Source organism: Aphis gossypii, chromosome X, assembly GCF_020184175.1.
Source record: "Aphis gossypii isolate Hap1 chromosome X, ASM2018417v2, whole genome shotgun sequence".
Lineage (NCBI taxonomy): Eukaryota > Metazoa > Arthropoda > Insecta > Hemiptera > Aphididae > Aphis > Aphis gossypii.
Genome location: NC_065533.1, coordinates 27,874,230 through 27,896,387, shown reverse-complemented (window position 1 = coordinate 27,896,387; position 22,158 = coordinate 27,874,230). Strand labels below are relative to the sequence as shown.

General features: G+C 30.1%; 1 protein-coding gene and 2 long non-coding RNA genes across 3 annotated transcripts in view; 1 reads left to right on the top strand and 2 right to left on the bottom strand.

Moving 5' to 3' along the window:
- LOC114130544 (uncharacterized) overlaps nt 1–22,158 on the top strand; it is a 489,967-nt gene that overhangs the window by 199,504 nt on the left and 268,305 nt on the right. The gene's annotated exons all lie outside the window — the stretch shown is intronic.
- Nucleotides 1,397–3,128, bottom strand: LOC126552158 (uncharacterized). Its single transcript, XR_007605995.1, has 3 exons — nt 3,030–3,128; nt 2,619–2,715; nt 1,397–1,545 (listed from the first exon to the last, which is right to left on the bottom strand). It is a non-coding gene; the product is annotated as an uncharacterized LOC126552158 (long non-coding RNA).
- LOC126552156 (uncharacterized) lies at nt 12,501–14,479 on the bottom strand. The gene is made up of 3 exons (XR_007605993.1): nt 14,366–14,479; nt 14,076–14,270; nt 12,501–12,626 (listed from the first exon to the last, which is right to left on the bottom strand). It is a non-coding gene; the product is annotated as an uncharacterized LOC126552156 (long non-coding RNA).

The following is a 22,158-nucleotide window of genomic DNA, read 5'->3' as shown; positions in this document are numbered from 1 at the left end:
AATATATATTTCTAGACCCATCAATGTAGATTTATTATAGCATAATCAGACTTTTTTTGTAACTTTTTTAATCCAAACATTCATTATCTAACAATTAATACCGTTACTTATAACAGTCATTATAGATTTAAAAACGTAATGGATATAAACATTTGTCAACGAAAATATATTGATTTGAAACAGATAATTCTTCCTACAGTGTGTGCAATTAAAAGCGTAGAACCCGAAATATCGAGTCGCATTAACAAAATGTAAGGAAAATAATTGTCTCAGACAGCTGTCTATTTGGTTTAACAGTTGAGTGAAAAGTCACTTAACGATGCACAATTCACCAGTTATCTGACTTAAATACATAATGAACCGAAATCGTATCAAAATGAGCTTATCGTCCAGCTTGCTAATAGAAACTTAATTCATAATTTGATAATTTTAATGATACATTATTTTGATGTGCTAAATGTAATCAACAACTCGATAAATAATATATTTTTATTGATTATACCTATTAAGTCCTAGAAACGGACATTAAAAATAATCATTATGCGCTGTAAATAAAAATCATCACGAATATATCTGCAATTTCATACATCAGTGGTCGCTCTGTGAAAGATTTCGTTTCAGACCAGACAATTGATAATGCAGTCAGGTGATTTATCAAATATTTAAACATTTTGTCGCACCTGAAGATGAAATTATTTAAGTAGACAATAATAATAGAAAAGGAATAATGGATAGTGGATAGCGGCTTTAAGTGGATTTACTGTGGTTTTGCTTTTAGTAATACTAAGATAAAAGGCATAAGTAAGCACTTCTTTTTTATGGTAATGGATAAGCAACTTTAAACCTATTTTCATTACATTTTACGGAATATAATTAGCATAAAATAACGGAGCTTGAAAATGATTGTAATTAGATTTTTATATTAATTGTATCTATATTGTTGACTTAACAACCTTGTTGGCTCGGTGATGTGTCGATTAGCAGAATTGCCAATACATTTTAATTATCTCGATCATCAAGTATTTTAAAAATTGTTTCATATAATAATATATCGTATCAGATTATTATTATTTTATCGATATTGGAAGTACCCATGAACAGTTCTATTCGGATGACATCGAGTGTATTCCACTCTACTTTGTTAACAGATAATATTATATAGTAAAAATATTATTATAATAATGTATTATTGATTTTAACGAAGATAATTTTAGTATTAATAATAACAATGTGTAATATTGATATTTTGTCGGGGTAAAAATTAGAAACCAATAATTCAATAATTCAACTATTTCCTGGAGAGTTTTTCAACTACAATTGTATCAAAATGAATGGCACACTTGCTTTGGGATTTAGAAATCGTTTTGACAACGTCTCAATATAATTTTCGAACCGTTCGGTACTTCTGATGTTATATTATTATAGTTCTGGATGCTTCTGACGAGAAAAATGTTTAATCGAAATTCGGTTATCGTGCACGTATAGACCTCATGTATATGCCAGAAGTCATGTAGTCTTTGTAGTCTTCAAAAACATGTTTTTTAACTTGATTAAGAGAACAAACTTTAAATTAAACCAATGTAGTCATAGAGAGCATAATCTTATAACACGATAATATTTCATATCCAAGTTGAACAATTTGTTTCTAGTAAAATACTATTCGTATGTGGCAATGTGTGAAACCACAATCGATTTAAAGAAAATGAGATGCAATAATTAAATTATTGATTGGATACACATAATAAGCCTTACAAAATCAACACTATTTGTGATTGAAAATCGGAAGCGATTATAGGTAAAAAAAAAAATACTAAAAATTAAAAAATCAAAAAGCATTAAAAACATACTACATTTTGTACGTATAAAATAACTGAATATGCCTTATGCATATTGTTAGACTTTCGTGTTGAACAAACCATAACATCACATTAATGAAGCTCTGGTTATAATAATTAATTTGTTTATGCGTTTGAAATTTATTTTAATATTTAATCTTATAGTGACCTCCGATATTCAAAACATTTATTTAATCATTTGAACACCTTAAGAAATAATAATATAATATTCGTGGATATTTTTACTATTTTAATTTGTATCAGATTATACTTGAAACACATTTTTTTACTAAAACAAAATAATTATGTTTTTCAATATATATGTATTATGTATACTGTCTTTAAATTAGAACAATTTAAGTTTTACGATAAAATAATTAATTTTAAGTAAAGCAAACTTTAATTAAATTTTTCATAGTCAATTTATTATTTACTTAGTAACAACAACCACTCAAGTCTTATTTCTCTTTAAAATATTTTTTCTTTGTAAAACTGAAATTTCAACATCATCTTAGGTATAATAAGTATAATATCTGGACGTTATAATAATATTTATTTAAAGCTGATTCTATAGTTTTATAATAATACATTTTATGAGTTAATCATTTTTTATAGTTAAAAAATATGATTTATAATTATATATTTTTTAGTTTTAAAGGTTTGGGGTTTGTGTGTACTTGATTATTATAATATATTATATATATATATATATATATAGGTATATAAACATACTTTACTGGAAAAAACTATTCATATACACAATGTATTTTCTAAAGGAGTTACCTAAATGCAATCTTTTGTCAATGTTCGTCAGACTACTGTAGTAGTAGTTGTACCCAATGTCTTTGATTGTAAACAAGAAAACTGAATGTTCGGTAGTCTGTAAAATGAGTATATACTTAAGGCTATTGTTACATGGTAAAAAATCTCGTGGTAGATGTAGCAGATAATAATAATAATAATAAAAAAATGGAAATGGTAGCTTAATGTTGGTTGCAGCTTGATGGTGTGTATGTAGACGGAGAAGAGAACAGATGTACTTGAAAAATCGTCGGCCGGAATGAAAAAAAAATTTACTTTAAACGTTTTCCAAATAAATAACCGTCACGGCGTAGAATTTGTTGCGGATAAAATAAAAATAATAATAATAATAAAATCAAAGCTGGATCGTATTTTTTTTAAAAATAAACTAACCAAAAGCCGTGATTTGTTGGAATCGAAATTATTTTTGCAAACTATTGTAAAGTACACAATGTCAGTCTTCTATTTCGTTTTGCGTTATTATTATTTTTTTTCTCCACGATTTATTTTCTACGGTCCATTTGAAAGACAAATCGTAAAACATACCTTCTATATCTTATAAATCACACACAAATCTATCAATAGTTATTGACCATGACAACGTTATGAAATGTTTAGCGCACTTTATTACAAGATGCTTTAAAATACAGACTGGTTAAAACTTATTATATAAATCATAAGAAATTAATAAATTAGACATTAGTGCGAACATTTGAAAATTGTACAATAGAATATTATATTATTCGATTGGTACGTTTAGTTGATTAAAAAATAACATTTTGATAAAACCATATTATAATAACCTGTTTTCTTTAGCCAATGTTTAGTTGCTTAAATGGTGCTAGATACTTCAATATTCTTTTATACTATAATTCTTATATAAATCAGTTATTATTAAAAAAAAAAAAATATTTATGCTATTAGAAAATGTGTCAATCAAAATGTTATACTGTTTAATCGATTTATTATAACATCTAATGTTAACGTTTTATGAGGATACTATAGGTTCACTATTGTTTGTTTTTTCAATATTTTAATTATGAAACGAGTAATTAACGAATATTTTTAAATTTTAAAAATGTCCCTTCAAAAACCTACAACAAAAAAAAATCTCAGACAATTTTGGTAAATTTGAGTTTGGTAACAGATCAACTTATTCTAATAAGCTAACGGAGCGGGAAATGTTGAACTCATAATATTTGTGTAACATTTCACATTTGTAATAATATGTTAGATATGCACTTGTAGGTCGTAGATTACACAAAATTCTGATGTCCTCTTAATAAATTATAATTTATATATGTATAGGTTTAAGACTCAAAAGTCGGTAGAGTAAGGTTTGTTTAAAATTTTATATGATTGAAATAGTGAATAAAAACAAAAATCTTTAAAGATCGTCAATTCACTTTTTGAAACGATAATGACGTTACTGTTAAATAATTCGCTCTATACGAACGTGTAGACAACTGACCTCCAAATGTTAGTATTCTGATGTCTAACAACCCACATGATTTTTACAAACCGGAAGTACGTTCAAAACGTGCAATTCTAAATAGTAGTAAATTAGTTCATCGCATAATCATATATGTATAGTTGACACTAATTATGGATGATTTACGAATGAAAGTTATAACAATTGTCTGCAATCATTTTACAGAGACCAAAGGTTTATGAACTTCTATATTTTTATTGAATGAAAAAACTGCTGGATCAGCTACACATTTAAATTATACTTATACAAATTGAAATACAAAATTTAATTTTGAATATGATTCCGTATTTCGAAGTTTTTTTTTATTTAATCGCATTTTTTGCAATGTTTGTAGTTAACTGCATATTAAAGAGAGACATTATGTAATTATCAATGAATAAATTGTAAAAGGCGTATCGATAAATAGAATATGAAATGTATTTATGCATTTGTGTTTGACGGTGCAACGACAAACAAAGTCTTTGATTGTGAGTTATAATGTATAAAAAAAAAAACATATCCATTTAATATTTTTTTATAAAAAAAAATTATTTTATAATTTTAAATTTAAATTTTTACTTTAATTTTTAAGTGTATAATAAATTAATATTTACAACTGATAGTTAACGAAATTTAAATAAATATTTTACCGTATATATTTTGTTTTTAGACACACTAATATTTGGATAATTTTTTGGTTATAAGCCCCGGGTCTTGAGTTGTACCAATATAATATATAACGTAGACCCTAATATTATAATTTATAGATTTATTAACACATATAACGAGACATATTACAACAATGAATGATTTGTGAATTTATACCTGCTTGGCTTCGTGTATACGTCATAAATAAAATTAATAGTTCTTTTTTTTTTTTTTGTTTCAGGTAAGAACGATAAACAACAATCAATTTAAAAGAAGATAGACAATTTACTACCTTACTTCCAATACTGACTTCCGAGCGTGTTCTAAAATCTTACCTGCACCAGGTTTATTTTTGTATAGCTACAAAATATGTTACGGTCAATATAGGTTAGCCAATTTTTATAGCCAATGTTAAAATTAAAAGCATTGTACGGTAATTTTATTTCCCACGAGTTTATCTTGGCTCTATACCTAAATGCTCTTTCCCCTTATCCAACCTACTTATTTTACCTCACAACTTTAATACCATTAGTCGCTACTTACGACAGTCGTGAGAATACTATAGTAACACTATGAATCTTGAGCAAAGTCTTAGGGAAAAATTGTGATTAACTAACTATTAAATTCGTGTTCATAAACATGATATGGTATTCAGTTAATAAAAATAATCTAGTTCAGTTTTAATTTAATAGTTAAAACAATGTATTTAACTCTTAGTTTCTATAGTTAATATTACGGGGAAAATTATAGTCTTAAACTCTTAATTCAGTCAAAAATAAGTTAATTCATTATTTTTAATTATTATTTGTTCAGGCATATAATATAGTAATTTCACAACTTAAATTTATCTGAATAATTACCGAATATTTTATTGAATAATATTCTATACTATTCCTTCATTCTGTAAAATATCTTTAGTGGCTTAAACTAAGAATTATTCATTTGTGTCTATTAAATCATTAAATCGAGGATTATGTATTTGTTTAATTTTATTTAAAATCATTGTATACACTTTAAATCGAGATTAAATAAAATGACAAGTAAATTAATTTGTTTTAACTAAACCTATAATTTTTTTTGTAAACATAGTTTTAAATTACCTATTTACTGTAGTTTTCTTAACAATATAACATATTTAGCGGGTTTATTATTCATAACCAATAAAATAATAATAAAAAAATTAATTTATTAGTAGTACAAAAGTGTACGCACACGCGACTAGCTGATAGATATATTGTATTTATAATCATCATTTATAACTAAAATACATGTGTTAGGTAGATTAATGTGTTTAAAAAAATCAATCACCTGTTTTTTTTTTTTTTTTTTTTTTTTTTATATACTAATTCCATAACTTGTACGTGCCAATTATAGCTTGCATATAATTTAATTATTATATAAATCACGTCGATTAGTAAAGTTATACAGCGATAGCCTATAACATAATACATATATTATTATAAATAGTTTTGTCAGCTATTATCATAATAGGATCGTTTATTTTAAACCATCTGACGAATATTGTCGGTTTTTTCGCGCTTAGCTATCAATCAGGGTGGTTTAATAAAAACGTCCGTATTTTTTTTTTTTTTTAGACATTTTTAAACATTATACACATTTTTTCTATACACATAATAATATATACGCTCGTTGGTTTTCGTATGAAATTCATTTTTACCTTAGTGAAACGTAATTTACGCGCATTCGCGTGTAATGTGCGTATAGCCACATAGGTGTATAATGTAACGTACTGGCGTTAAATGAAAGTAAAATATAGTAAATGTCAACCAGATCGTACCTGCGCATGGCGTGGTAGCCGCTAAAAGGGTTAGAAAATGTCATTTTTGTGAAAAAAAAAACAGATTATATTCGTACGGTTTTTGGCGTTGGTGTTATTATTGTTATTATTATTATTACGGCTCAAACCTTCGAATCAACCGAAAGCCACCTCCATCGTCGCCAAAAAGGCTTAACCTCGTATGACTTGTGAATCTGACAGTATAGTATTATTTGCTATATAGATTATGTATAAATATACATACAATTTAGAAAATATCTAATATGGACCAGATTTTTAATGCAATGACTGAAATGATAGAGTGGTAAATGGGATAATAAGTTTAATTCTAATATTTGATAGTTGATTATTTTTACTCACTTAATTTATTAGGTAATAATTATTAATTTTCAAGTTATTAAATGCAATTTAAATAAAAAATCACTTTTCTGTATAATATAACTAACAAGTTTACTAAATATAAATTATTATTAATAATATTGTTCATATTTTATTATTTTGAAAATAACTGAGTTTAATATTACCACTATGTATCATACTGTAAACGGCATAGTACCATAGTTGATAAATGTGATAAATTAAGAATTGAATTTCTGGTGTAATGTAAAAAAAAATAATGTTGACCAAATTTTATTAGATACACACTCTCTTGATACTTATTTAATCATGTATAAATTAAATATTTTGTTAGTTACGTCCTCGATAGATGACCAATTGAGCTGATCTTAATTAAACAATAATATTGTATTCGAGAATATACGCGACAATGATGAAACCGAAATACTTTACATTTATTTTGAGCTTTTTCACGAAGTGTATACACACACATATATAGAATTTTAATTTTAAAAGTCCAATTTCACTTTTTTAACTTTTGATTGCAAGCAAGAACTTTTAAAAGTTTAAATAACAATTGTTGTATACATTTTTATTTTAAAATATATTAAATTTAAATGTGATCAAACAGTGTAGTTTAAGATCTTATAAATCATGTTCAGTTATGGAAATACCAATGTATACATTGCCCCCTTTACATTTAATACTACAAGTACAAAGCCTACTGTCACAGTAAGGATAAAGTCAAATTGACTGTTGTAAAAGAAAAAGTATATATTATATTATGTTTTCAAACATTTGCCCTTGTATCTTAGAGACTTTCGATGTTTAATTGACGCCATTTTATAGAAAGTATCTACAAAATAAAGTGTATAAAAATTAATAAATCAAATAATTTAACTAAATTTAATAGATACAAGCCATATTGTATATAGCTATTATTGTATTAGTCAAAATTCTAACTTAATGAGTCATGATAGACGAAATAACAAATTTGAATTTACAAACCTCTATGTAGTGGATAGTAAAACTTTTATGAATAAGTTTCTGATGTTGTTTTGATACCTAAACCAAAAGTATTATAGTATACAGTTCGTTGGACAATATCCATAGACCATAGGTAATAAGAATATAGGATAGTATAATTATTAATTAATACACTGTAGAAACTTGTTTTACAGAATGATAAATAATTTATATCGATAATGTTTGCTAAAAAGTTAGTTTAGTTCTTATATTTCTTTCAAAGTGTACACAAATTATGTTTAAAATAAACCACTATGAAAATAGTTTTACATTTTAAAATCGAAATAACAAGTCTCATATAAAGTCCAAAAGTCAACAAAAGATAAGAATACTATGTTACGTCATATAGATTTACTAATCATTGATTTTAAATATGGTTACACATACCTATTCAACAGAAATATAATTTAATTTCTTTATTATAATCAGCCATTGATATATTATTATTTTTTATTATAAGCCAATTTTTTTTTAAACTTTTTCAATATACGGTTACACTAAATGAAACATAATTATATCATTAAAACATTAAGAATTTGATTTATTTATTGAAAACTATAGTCTATAAATATTATGTTTTTTTTTTTCATAAAATGTATATAATAAATATATTTATTTTATTATATAGTACCTAGTAAATAGATAAGGGTATATTAAAACAAAAATCCTAGTGGATAAATGTGAATAAGTATTTGAATAAAACTGACACTGATTTCCCGAAAGACCTATTACTTTGTTTCACTACTACTACAGAGGTTTCGCGATGCAAATGACATAAAATACAGAGAGCGTTTAAATCAAAATTATTTTCTTGATAATAAAACCGGAATCTGGTATAACGAGGAGCAATAGGCAGACGGGGACACATTGAATTATCTTCAACGCGACCCTCAGGGGGTGTTTTGAGTCACTAGTGTTGAACCCGTCTGAAATTTCTGTTACGCGGCCGGCGGGTTATTCGTGCTAATGTGACCAGCATGCTGGATAATGTTGCAATGTGGGCCGACCGAATGTGATTAGGTATTACTGAACGAGTAGACCTGACACCTGTCGACCGTTTGGTTTCGTTTTATCCATGTCTGCTGAAAACGAAAAATCCCGGAGTCTATGCAATTAAAATTAAAAAAAAAAAACACAAACACATCAAACCAAACCAAACCAAACGAAATAAAGCATTTGAAGAAGAGAAAAAAATACCTACTCCTATTATAAGTGTATACGTCGGGAAAATTGCCAATAACTCGAAATCTACCCGCACACACATATCAGAGCGCATGCGCGCTCGAGACATCGGGAAAAGGATATTAGACTGTTGGACGAGTACCAAGAAGTGATAATAATAAAAAAAAACTATGGGAAAAAAGTTTTTATACTATTGGAGGTCGTTTCCGTGCGTAAAACACGCATCGCATACGCATTTACTGGTTGCGGGAAATTTTAATCGAAATCGATTTTGAAAAAGTACTAGTAATTTTGCCAGTTTTCGGGCACCACGCTTTCTTGTCTTTCTAGTGACTAGGTATGAATTCGTACCGAATCAACGCTCTCCTTTATAGTCACAAACCTTCCTTGTAACTGCGTGGGATACAATAAAAACCGCACTCGAAATGCTATAAGGTAGAAAGGAAAAATTGTCCCAAGATACTGTAGTTACTAGTTGGGTAAAAAATAAAGCAATGACATTTTTAACAATCTTTAGTAAATTATGCAAAAGGAAAATATAATTTTGCTCAAAATATTAACAGGATATTTATTTTCCAGTCGATATTTAACTACAACAAAATGTTTGTAAGAATGTTACTTATTAATTTGTATCCTATAATATTTTAAATAATAAAATTCTTTCCGTACATTTCTCATTCAGTAGTTGTAATAAGCCATCAACATTCGATGAAAAAAAAAATATCCATACCGTCGATTATTATTGTGATGGCGGCGGCGGTATTTAACTCGTAATTGCGTGCGCGTTTGCAGAGGTATCTTAAACTTGTGAATCGAAGCGTGGTGTCAAATTCACACTACCTATTGAGCAAACATAAGATCGACCGTAATATTAAATGAAAAATGTGTGAGTTCTTCACTTTTTTGATTTGTGAAACCTGTCAATATGAAAGACCCGTCAACGAGTACAATATAGGTAATAATAATAATTCATACACCACACTTAAGTATTGATAAAAGATTGTATTTCTGTTTGATTATTGTTGTATTGATATTCGATGCACTCGGTGATTTAATTTGAAAAATAAAAGAAGAGAGTAAGAAATTGAACCTAAAAACGAAGCTATGTTAGATATAAGTTTAGCTTTCTTTATCATCATCTACTCTCACTCTCTCTCTCTCTCTCTCTCTAACACACACACACGCGCGCGCGCGCGCATACTCTCCATTTTAAGTAAGCCTGATGAGTTATCACTGATCAATCAGATACCATTCCGATTATATCAGATGAATCAAATCTGCCATCTAGTGACAGTTATTTTTTGCACACCACTTAATCAATAAACAAATTTAAAAAAGAAAGAAATGTGATCAAAAAGTCCACTGAACCACACGCGTAACAACTCTAAATCAATCAATTTTAAAATATATTAAATAAATTATAGCCTCCGAGAACTTATTAAAACTCCACAAAAATTAGTTTTTTTTTTTTTTTTGTAATCATAACAACCAAAATAATATGATAACTTACTATCCCGTTCCAGTTTGCTCAACATTATACGAGGAAACGACGATGGCAACGACAACGACGTTGTCATCACGTTTTCTGACTCTATACGTGTCACGGTCGGTTAATCCCGCTCGAGTCGTCTTTAAAATATAATGTACAAGCGCATTATTAGCATTTTATTTGCGCCGAGCCGTGTGCATGCGATTAAATTTGTATTTCTTCAACACGGACACGGACGGTTGCCCCTCGTGTTAGGTGGTGCCCCGCATACTGCAGTGCGACGCGTTTTATAATTTTGTCGTCGTCGTCGTCTGGAATAGTCGACATAGTCTCCAAAAAAAATTTGCTGTGATTCATCTCGAAGATCTTTGGCGTTAATCGTAAAACGTATCGTGTCACACCCACGGTACGCAACGTGTGCAGGGATCGAAAACGTCCAGATAAGGATATAATAGTTGTTATTTCGCGGAGGATCACGCGTAACAATACGATCACGACAATAATCCGAAAATAATATTTACTGACGTCGACATTACTAGTAGTTCTTCTACGACCCGAATAACCGACGTTGCGTCGTTGTCATTCCGATGATCCGTGCCTATCTATAATATTATAACGGAGGCATATTCAAATTTTTCTCATTGTGGTGATAAGATTTTAATAATAATATTATTGCTATATTATTCAACCGACCGTCCGCGACACGTGCCAGTCGCGCCTACAGAGAGTTTTCGTCGAATAAAAACATCGATACAACGCCGTATGCGCTTACAAAACAATAATAACAATATGATAATAACGTTATATTAAATCGTAAACGATTATTCGTCCTAAATTCCGTTGTCGCTGCATGGCCGGGTACGCATTCGGTTGGTTCATTTCATTCGATATTAATAAATTTATGCAAACGTGCGTATAAAATTCAAATGAAATAAAACAATACTCTCATCGTTTTAAGCGAAAACGTTTTTTTTTTTTTTTTTGAAAAAATTTTATTTTACAAACGCAAAAAATGCATAATAACAACGGCTTGCAACGCGTGTCTGTGTGTATATATGTCATGTGTGTTTGTGTCTGTGTCTGTGGCGTACAAATAACGGAACTACATTTTTCACACACACAAACATGCACACACTTTATACACACTATTTAGAAAAAAGTAATAAAAAAAGACCGTGTCAAAAATGCATTTGTTAAAAAAAAAAAACCGAGAGAAAAAGTAATTGAACTATTTATCATACTATATATTCTATTTTGCTTTAACCCTTTTTGGTTTTATTATTTTTTATTATTTAATCCAAACGCGTAGAAAATGCATATGCAATAACGAACAATAAATTTCCCAACGCATATACTGTTATGTTATACACGTACACAATTATTTAACATGCGTCAATAATAATAATATTATGTATAATATCTCTAAAATAAATTTTAAACGCGAAACTTATATTAATAATTATTAAATACAGTTAGGGTGATATTAAATATTTAAAGTCTACAATCGACCTATCGTTCATGGTAATATAATATACTTTATTATATATTACAATTTAGTAAATTGCACTGCTCTATAATGGCATTTTGATGCGAAACTATAATAACACGATTTGATATTGAAACAGGATTTGATCACGGTCAGTTGGTATTCGATAGGTTATTATTTGGTAGGTGTATGAATGTAATAATTATGGAAATTATTTATACATGTCACAGAATTTAAAAAATATAAGTATAACATATAAAATTGTACACAACGTTAAAATGTAATTTGTTTGATCACTATAACGACGATCACAGAACAAACTGTGTTCACATTATAGTAGCGATAATTGTCTATTCCTCACCGGCATAAAATGTTGCAGTGTGCACATTTTTTTTTCTTTAGAATGTTTTAAACTTTGTTTCCGTGGCTGTACAATTCCGTCTTTACGATTGAGCTTATTGCTATAATATTTTATCATTATTGTTCATTTTATCATCGTGGGTAGTAATTTTTCTCACTTAGACGAGTAAATGCCACAGCTCGGTCATATGCAACTAAAAAGAAAAAAAACAATTCAAACTAGACCATAGAAGCTTAAAAATGATTAGATAATATGCTCATAAATAATGATTTGAATATCGTGTGACTAGAGTTTGAATTAAAAAAAAAAATCTTTCAAGATGACTTCGGATGAATACGAATGTTCAGTATTATTACTAATAATATATTATAAATATAAAAACGTGTAGTTTATATAATACGTCATCATGTATGTTAAAATCTCATATTAAAACAGTCAGCTATCAACATAAACCGTACATAAATCTCAGATTACGGGTGCTCTTTAAGATAATGTCGGTGTATAGCAGTGGCGCACGCAGAGAAGAGGGTGTTAAGGGATTGTAACCTCACCCGAAATTTTCTCCGAGATCTAGGTTAAAATTAGGTCATAATTTTTTAATTTTGTTAATTGTAAAATTTTTATATTTTTACCTTGACTCCCCTTGAAAAAAAAATACTGTGCGCCACTGGTGTATAATATATATTATCTCTTTCAAGTATAATAACGGAATCAAACTCTTATTCAGATTTCTTGTTTTCCACTTAAACTGTAGCATATTAGTTACCTTTCATGATATTATAAATTGACTGAAGAGGTTAGAAGATCTTATACAATTGCATATTATTTTTTTTAAATTTTCTCATTAGTTATCACAAACCCCTTGTATTAAAATGATAAATGCATAATGACGGATTTTGAAAATTAAAATTTGATTCATGAAAAACAAAATGTATAATTTTTTAACGTATAGTTGCAACAAACCCACACGAATCTATAAGAACAATACAATAAATTATAAGTTTCAAACAAAAAGAATATCATTAGGTACACATATTATTTCAATACGAAAGGACTAAAAAATGACATGAAGGGCATTACCAAATAACGTGCGTTCAATTAAATTCATTGAAATTACAAATATATTTAAATTTTTTATAATTTTTATTATTACAGAATTTATGGGGCTACTATTAGGTGCACTGTCAATGAACGAAACAGCTAGTATGTTGTTAAACTAATTATTTGTTCAACCCATCCGTATTTGCGTGTACATGGTTTGTGTTAATTTTAACTTTGTCAAATTCACGGATAAACTTCAGAAGTAGCTATTGAGTTTGAAACTATTGTCGGTGTAGGCCCGCAGACGTTCTGAACACAACTTTAAAAACTATAAATATATCATCTACACGCCAGAAATATGTATAAACTAGTTATTATAATAATACAACACGTTGACGACAATAATTACTTTGATACTTTGATAGTACACGAGAAATAATTATCATTAATTATTATAAAATCACTTAGGTCTATTATTTTATACTTACTTGTAGGTTAGCGTACACCGTTTTCGGTATACATACCTTAATACTCTATATTATAATCTATAAAATATCGAAATTCGCAGTTCTTGTTGTTATATATGATAGAATGTACCTACTTGCGTTGATGTACTGCATGCACATCGATTATTATTAAGCCTTTTAGGAATATTGCGACAGCTTGTCCAAACAAAATACGCGAATAAAACACTACGATGATAGATAACCTCCCGGAGTGACTCGTTTTCTTATTCGGTGACAGAATCAAGAGGGTTTATTTGCTATCAATCGAACTTAAGTGACATGTTCTCGCACTAAAACCGATCGACCAAACGATTATGATTAGGTATACGATCTCTTAGCGCACATGCTGCTAAAAGTGACGCGTCTATTATAGTGTAGATTATACCTTTCTGTAGTAACAGGATTACGTTTCAGTTGTTTACAACGGATAAATAAAATAATTTCATATCGCCGTCGACATTATGATGATGACCGGTGACGATATTAACCCCGTTCGTTAAAATCGAATAAATCAACTGACGTTTCCGTGTGTACGTATATATAAATCTACGACAGATACTCCAAAAATTCAGTTCATTTTAACAAACTGCAAAATAAAACAAAAACATTAAATTATAAATGTATAAAATAAATATATTTTTTTTTTTTTTTAATTTTTATAACGGTTAAAATACAGACAATATAAGCAATAATGTTCGGTGGACGTATTTTAATTACGGCGGTGATCACATAACGAGTTCACGTTGCGCAGCGAAATGCCATTCAATTAACTAAATTGCTTGTTTAATCGCACAAATCCACAGGCCCGCGTACTGCACATAAACATAATATACATACACACACGTATATACATGAGTATATGCATATTATACCTATGTGCATGTATACGAGACAATGTATACATAGTTTTAGTTAAATATTTCTTGGAAAGAGGAAAAAAATTAACATACGCAAAACACCATGGGCCAATGGTAGATTATAATATACATTTCATTATTATTCGTGTACAATATAAAGTATAGTAACCGCACGAAATAATTGCCCGTATAATGATATCGCGAGTAAAAAAAAAAAAATGTTTCATTTCCAAAGGCGTTTCCCTAAGCCACCTATCGCATGCAACAGTACATATTATACGATAATACTGTTATAGTTGTTCTTTAAAGGGTTTGATCCAAAAAAAAAAAAACTTTCTAAATTATATAGAGTTTTGTGTATACATTATGATGGTGTTTTATGATAATCGTTTATTTTTAAAATCATTTTTAAATAAATATTTTACTATTCAAATGGGCACAAAATCAAAATTTAATTCTCTGTCACATATTACTTTGATGAATTAGGTAAGCAGACAATCTCCAATCAATTAATGTAGCCATTATGCTTATATTTGTTGCTATTATTTTTAGTTTTTTGGATAATAGGCTGTCTCAGTCCACATCATACATTTTAATTTCAAATCTCATTATGAAATATTTATCTGAATCATTGAATTTCGAACTAGTAGTTTGTATTAATCAACAACAAGTATTATTTAATATTAAGATTAGCAGATTGGGGTGATATAGGAGAAAATTTTAATCTACGGTTATCCAAATTTTAAACAATTATCAGTAATAATTAAATAAACTACTATTTACAATTAGATTTTAGTATGAAATTAAAAATGTACATTTTTTTATTATTGTAATTAAAAAAGGTGTATTAACAACTCAATACAAACTATGCATACATATTTTTGGTGATATTAATAATTACGAAGAGAACGTTTTGGGGGACTTTTAGTTTTTGTCAGGCGATGCGACGCGTTTATTTCACTCTTAGACGATACAATGCTGTCAATAAAAAATGTAACGCATCGTGCAGTCCGAATGACATTTAAGATTGTTTTTTAGTAGTTGATGATGAAATTACGCCTCCAGATCGCATACCGTCCTATAGAACCAGCCATTAGAACATATTATTAATATTATAATTAAATATTCGGAAATACACGATTGTGTGACGTAATAATATTGTGACGACGATGATGATGATAATAATAATAGGTAGGTATACATATCTCTGTGGCGACTTTGAGCGCATCCGCGCGATAGCCAAAAACCACTCTGCTCCGTGACATCATGATAATCTGTCGTATTATTAGATTCCAGAGCAGCGAATTTCACATTCCGCATACGCGAGTTTCGATGTACGGAAACCCACCCATTAAGTGCAGTTAACCATTAATCCGATTACGCGATCCCGTCCGACGTCCGAAACCCGCTCGTCGAGATTTATTCACTGGCCACTATTATAATCGTTATAACTACGAGCACATAGGTAGTAGGTACATATAATACCTCTGCCACGAAAACACAATACGGATGTGTGGGTGTGTGACCGTAACTCGATTCCAGCGGAAACGCGTTGTACAACCGATGATGAAATTTCTAATTCAATACGCGCGTCGATCCGATTGGATACAAATGCTTAGGTGATTTAACGGCTGGACGAAACAATTTGTAAGTACGAATTTATACGAAAATCAAATTCGCATATTATACGTGCGTAATGCGTATACCGTGGGACTTGTACAATAAATTATACGCGTGAACAAAGCGGGACTTTACGGCTTATAAGTTTTTTAACTTGTCGGTTTCCGTCAAAATGTAAATATTGTTAAAATGATGAATAACATAACCAACCAAATCGGAAACGGACCGTGTAATAATGTTTAAATAACATCCATGACGATGCGAAAATTTGATCTTATAATTAACAATTTTAGGCCATCGAATCGACCATCGCGGTTTGTGACGATTTGCAATGTAATATTGCTATTATATTTTGGATTTGAGTGATGCGATCAAGACTAGCGCTAGCTGTTACTATGTGCGAAAAATCGAGTTAATTCAATAGTGGGATGATAATATAAAACCAAGACGAAGAAAACATAACTAAATAACATTTGAATTTACAAACCACTACGATTGAAATATTGATGCGTTAATACTATTTCGAACGATTGTGACATATTATTATGTTTCGTTTATGGAAAGTAATAGTATTCAATCTTACTAGGAAAATAAAATTTATTTTTTCGATAGAAGGCACGTACTATAAATGTGTGTTATTATTTTATATTTATATATATATTATATAATAAAATTGGATTTTCAAAAATGTTCTTCAACTTTTTTTTAGCTTTTAAATTCTGAAAAATAACGAGGAAACTATTGGTTGAACAACAATACTGTTTTTTTATGTCTGTTCTTCAAAATAATGTATTATACGCAGGTAGTGGATAGTAGATGTGTGTATATTGCATATAGAAAATTCTTAGAAGTTTATTCTTATACTAAAATTGTGCAAAAAGGCAAAGTTCTATGTAAACTAATTTAATATTATAATGTTTACTTAATTATTTAAAAACTAATTAACCAAATTGAACGTATTTTCAATAAAAAAAAAAATAATAATGAACATTTCAGTTTTTTTCTAAAACGATTGTTGCTTTAGCGCTTGTAACAATACCTACAACTGAGGTATGAGTTTGATATCCAAACCATTTATTGATAATATTTCCCGCTTAAAACAATAATAATCAAATCAATTTAAAAATAACATAATATATTTATTATTTGTTGGGTTTTATCAATGTTATTGTTTTTGGTTTTTAGTTTATGTGCCTTATTATTAATGTATCTAAAGTGGCAAAGAAAATATTTTATTATGCAAATACGAAGTCGTTAAGCTGAAAGCACTCTGACATTAAAGATATTTTTGCTCAAATTTAGAAAAGACGTTAGGCGAACAACTTTGGGGAACTATTAAATTTGGAATATTTATTGTTAGCGCCTTGTAGAGTAAGAGAGTAAATGAAATAGAGAGGAAAAAGCTCCGTTAGGTACTCGATTATAATGATAATAATATAACCTATATAATTATGTATATAGCGGTTTTTTTTTTGCTCTTCCCCGCAATGTTATATTATTTGTTTTTATCATTTCGTTTTATGGTACCTCCTATCTGCGGAATTGAAAAAGGCCATTGTTGTTTGAACATTTCGCGGTAATTACCCGTTATTAAATAAAGTAGTATCCTGTGACAATGAAACGAAACGACAGCAGATCGTTTGGACCGAAATACGAGCACCCACATTCATGTCGTGTATTTTTCGATGAAAACGCCAACCGGTGTTTTTCACAACGACTAGAGGTAAAAATAAAAATTAAATATCGAAAACAAATCCGAACAGATACTATAGAAATATATACGTTCTGCATGTGTATCGTGTTTGTTCATGGCTCGCGATATTATGGCATTATAACGATTGTGGTAAATATGAGGCGGCTTGGGATGGACGGATCGCCATCCCATTGGATTTTTTTTTTTCGTTTATCTGTGGTTTATTCATGAACAATTTATTATCCTTGGGCGTATTGATGATTCGTTGCTAATGACGTTTTCAAAAATCAGTATAAAAGTACATCAGATCATTTTTACAAAAACTGGTTTAGGTCTGTTAAATATACAGCACATTAACGATATTGTCGAGGAAGTCCGAACAACCGTATAGATTGAAATGAAATAAAATCTATATTATCACATTGAAAAATCCGCGACGAAATGACCCGATCGCCGCGTTATATTATTGTCGCCTTTTTCTGTTATCAATCGAAACGGTTAATTGATAGGTAAAAGCCTCAGCGATCAAACTCACATATGCGGTCAAACGAACACAATATTATAAAAATAATAATTATTATATAGATGGCCAATGCGTAATAATATGCGAACGGCTACATTCGGTCAATCGATTTGCGTGTGGTCGTAACAATGCCAATCATAAAAATAACCTACCTATTATAATAATCGTAATCATAATAATAGTATTTTTCCCTCCGATTGTCGATATAGGATTGGATATTTATATATTGTATAAGTTAAATTGGATATACTCTACGCGTTGTGTGTGTTTGGCATACTGTGCGCTATGAAAATATTTAAACACACACACACACACATTGTAAGTCTGCAGCAGTGCATAATAAATATGCATGTTTTTTATTTAAAAAACAAAATCTAATTTTCCGGAAGACCGTGCCCGGAGATTTATAACTTCATCGGGTGACACGCCGCGAGTATATTATATCATTATGTTCGCGTGTGATGCACGGCTATACATTTTGTTATTAAAATACGGCCGCCCGCAAAACCTCCTTTTATGCATATTGTAATATATACATATATCGCTGGAATTTCGTGTGTATATAAATTTTTACCGTCTTTAAGCTGAAAAACGAGCTCGTTCTGAGTATTACAGTAATCAACCCTACCAAGGCAACATTGCCGCAACGCAACCACTTACGACGAACGTAAATACACCAGTCGGTCTCACTACTTTTCTGCGTAGGTGCATCATTTCTGCTTTTTATGAGGAGTGGCAAAGGTCCAAATTGTTCGACCGGAAAAAAAATGATGATAATAACGTATTGGTATAGCTGTGATTTCAATTGTCTGCATTTCAAATTTGTGCAATACGATATAGTTTACTACACAGTGTATAGAATAAATTATATTAGACTGCCGAGTGCCTAGTTTACGCCGATTGGCGAGAACGCGGGACTACATTTTAAATTGACTATATAGTTTCATATATATTTTGGATTTTAATAAAAAAGTTTAAGTGATACCTAAATGAATATTCTTCTAATATATCTCAATACAAACATTTTCGCATAGCTCGTATTAAATTACGAATGGGTCTAAACTTTTAATAGATCATAACCAGTAAATCATTGTGGTTCTTGTCAGTCGTCGGTCACCCGGTCTTGTGTCAAAACAAAAAAAAAGGTTATAATGTAGTAGGTCCCTACAAAATCTTAAATTATAATTTAAAAACCAAAAAGTCTTGAAAAGTTCGCCAAATCACGTTTTCCAGTCGCTGCAACTACGTCGTGCCCACAATAATCACAACATGACGTGCAGTCATCAGTGAAAATCGCACTGTCCTATTATTACAATAATATTATGACGTGTGTGACGCGTCGCGTATACCGCCACGATTATACGCGGGCCACGTCGCTGCAGCTTTCCCTGCCCCGCGACGACGGTCGACGATAAATATCGTTTTAATAGCCGTAATGACATTTTGGTTTTCGTGAGACGAGACGGCCGTTATAAATGATAGTATTATATTGTCGTTTCATCGGGGCCCGCGGGGTGCCGACCTTTACTTGGCCACCGGCACCGTTGATATTGCCATTACACGTCGGCTGGAGAAAATTAACCTCGCCCCGTACAATATATCGTTGTATGTATATACGGTTTGGTCGCATAACACCGCCGCCGCCTTTAGGTCGGGCACAATATCGTTATTGTTTTAGCGCCATCGGACCTGTATATATACATAATACATAATAATGCAATGTGTACGGAGTGTATGACGGCGACACGGTGTCAATTTTATGTACGGTCGCCGTCCTCATTATACAGGAGGTTAGATTTGACGAAGGACGTAGGACGACGACGACGACGACGACCATGACGTATACAAATTAAAACGCGTGTCCCCCAACGTTTGCGTGCGTGCGTGCGTGCGTCTAACCCGAATATACACCTAACCTTTATCGCGTTACCAATTCGGTGCAATAATAAGGTAACATTGTTAAAAATAATAACAACAATAAAAATGTCCACATTTCGGTCGTAATTTCGTGTTTTATGCACGGAAATGACCCTTTCTCGCCATAATAAAACTCGCCGTCGATGCGCCCGCACGGTAGTTAAACATAATAATATTAAATTATCCACATCTGTATAATATTATGTACATACGGCAAAAAAAAAATGCGACTGCGACGTGTGCACGTGCGGCCGAGAATTAACAACGAATAACAGTGAAACACGGTCGGTTGTTGTCGCAGCGATAACGTTCAATCACGGCATATCAATGCACTCGACGTTTTTTTGTTTCGTTTTTTTTTTTACCGGTCGTTTTACGTACGCACCCTGCCGCCCAAAAGTCGTACCGCTCAGGTGCTAAACTACGAAACATTATTACTGTTATCACTTATCATTAACATTTGAGAAGCGCTTTTAAATACCGAACTATTTAATAATTGTGTGTAGAAGTCGCTTTTGCAAGAGAATGACGTTATAACACTGTTCGTCGTACAAAAAACATTATTTCAATTTTCATTATAATGCGGGGCGGGAGGAGTAGCGTTGTAGAGCGAACAGCGTTGAAAAAAAGCTGTGTAAAAGTAAAATATTATTCGGATAAAGATTCAACGTGCAACAAAATGTGTATAATTATCTAGATGAAGATGGGAGATAAATTTAGCTGACTGCGCTTAGGGCGGACCCGTCATAGGTATTATTATATTTTTTCGTAGGTAAATCCAAAGGAGATATTTTTAAACTTAGTAATAATATATAACATCTCTAAAAAAAATAACTGAAACGTCTGAAACATTCAAACCCGGTAGTCAGTACTAAATATAATATAACATTGCAGGGAAGCAACGTGTTTTTCTGCGTAGGTAGCCGCTGTCGCCTGTCATAGCCGACCGGCCGGTGATAACAGTCGCCGTTTGGAGATATTTTCAATTTTCAATTTTGTGACTTGAATTTATTTATAAATTATATTTTAAAGTAGGCATTATTAATAAATTACCTACAACTCCATTATTTTTGAATATTTTTTTTTTTAAAAACCATTTACAAATAATCAATAATGTATAATAATAGTATGCGTTTATTAATTATAAATAAACATAAACAATCATATAGGTAAATTTATTACATTAGATGACCAAAGTTATCATTATTTTAATAGTTTCGGAAGTGCATATTATGCATCTAAGTATACTTAGATGTATTATTTTATATTATACTAAAATCATATACGATGGCAAATCGAATAACATCATTTAGATTTTTTTCCTCTAAACGAGATAATAATATTTGTATCTAGACAAGTTTTGACAATGGTTATAACTTATAACATTGTTATGGATAGTACGTAATGTACAGCGAGTACCAAGCAAGTACAAGAAATATTATCGTTTTTCGAATGCTTTATTATATGACTCCGGGTATCGTTTTTTTTACTCAGTATGCCAACTAAAGTTAAAGTGTATTTTTAATTTAATCAAATATTTAAGTACCTAGTACATTTTCATTTTCATC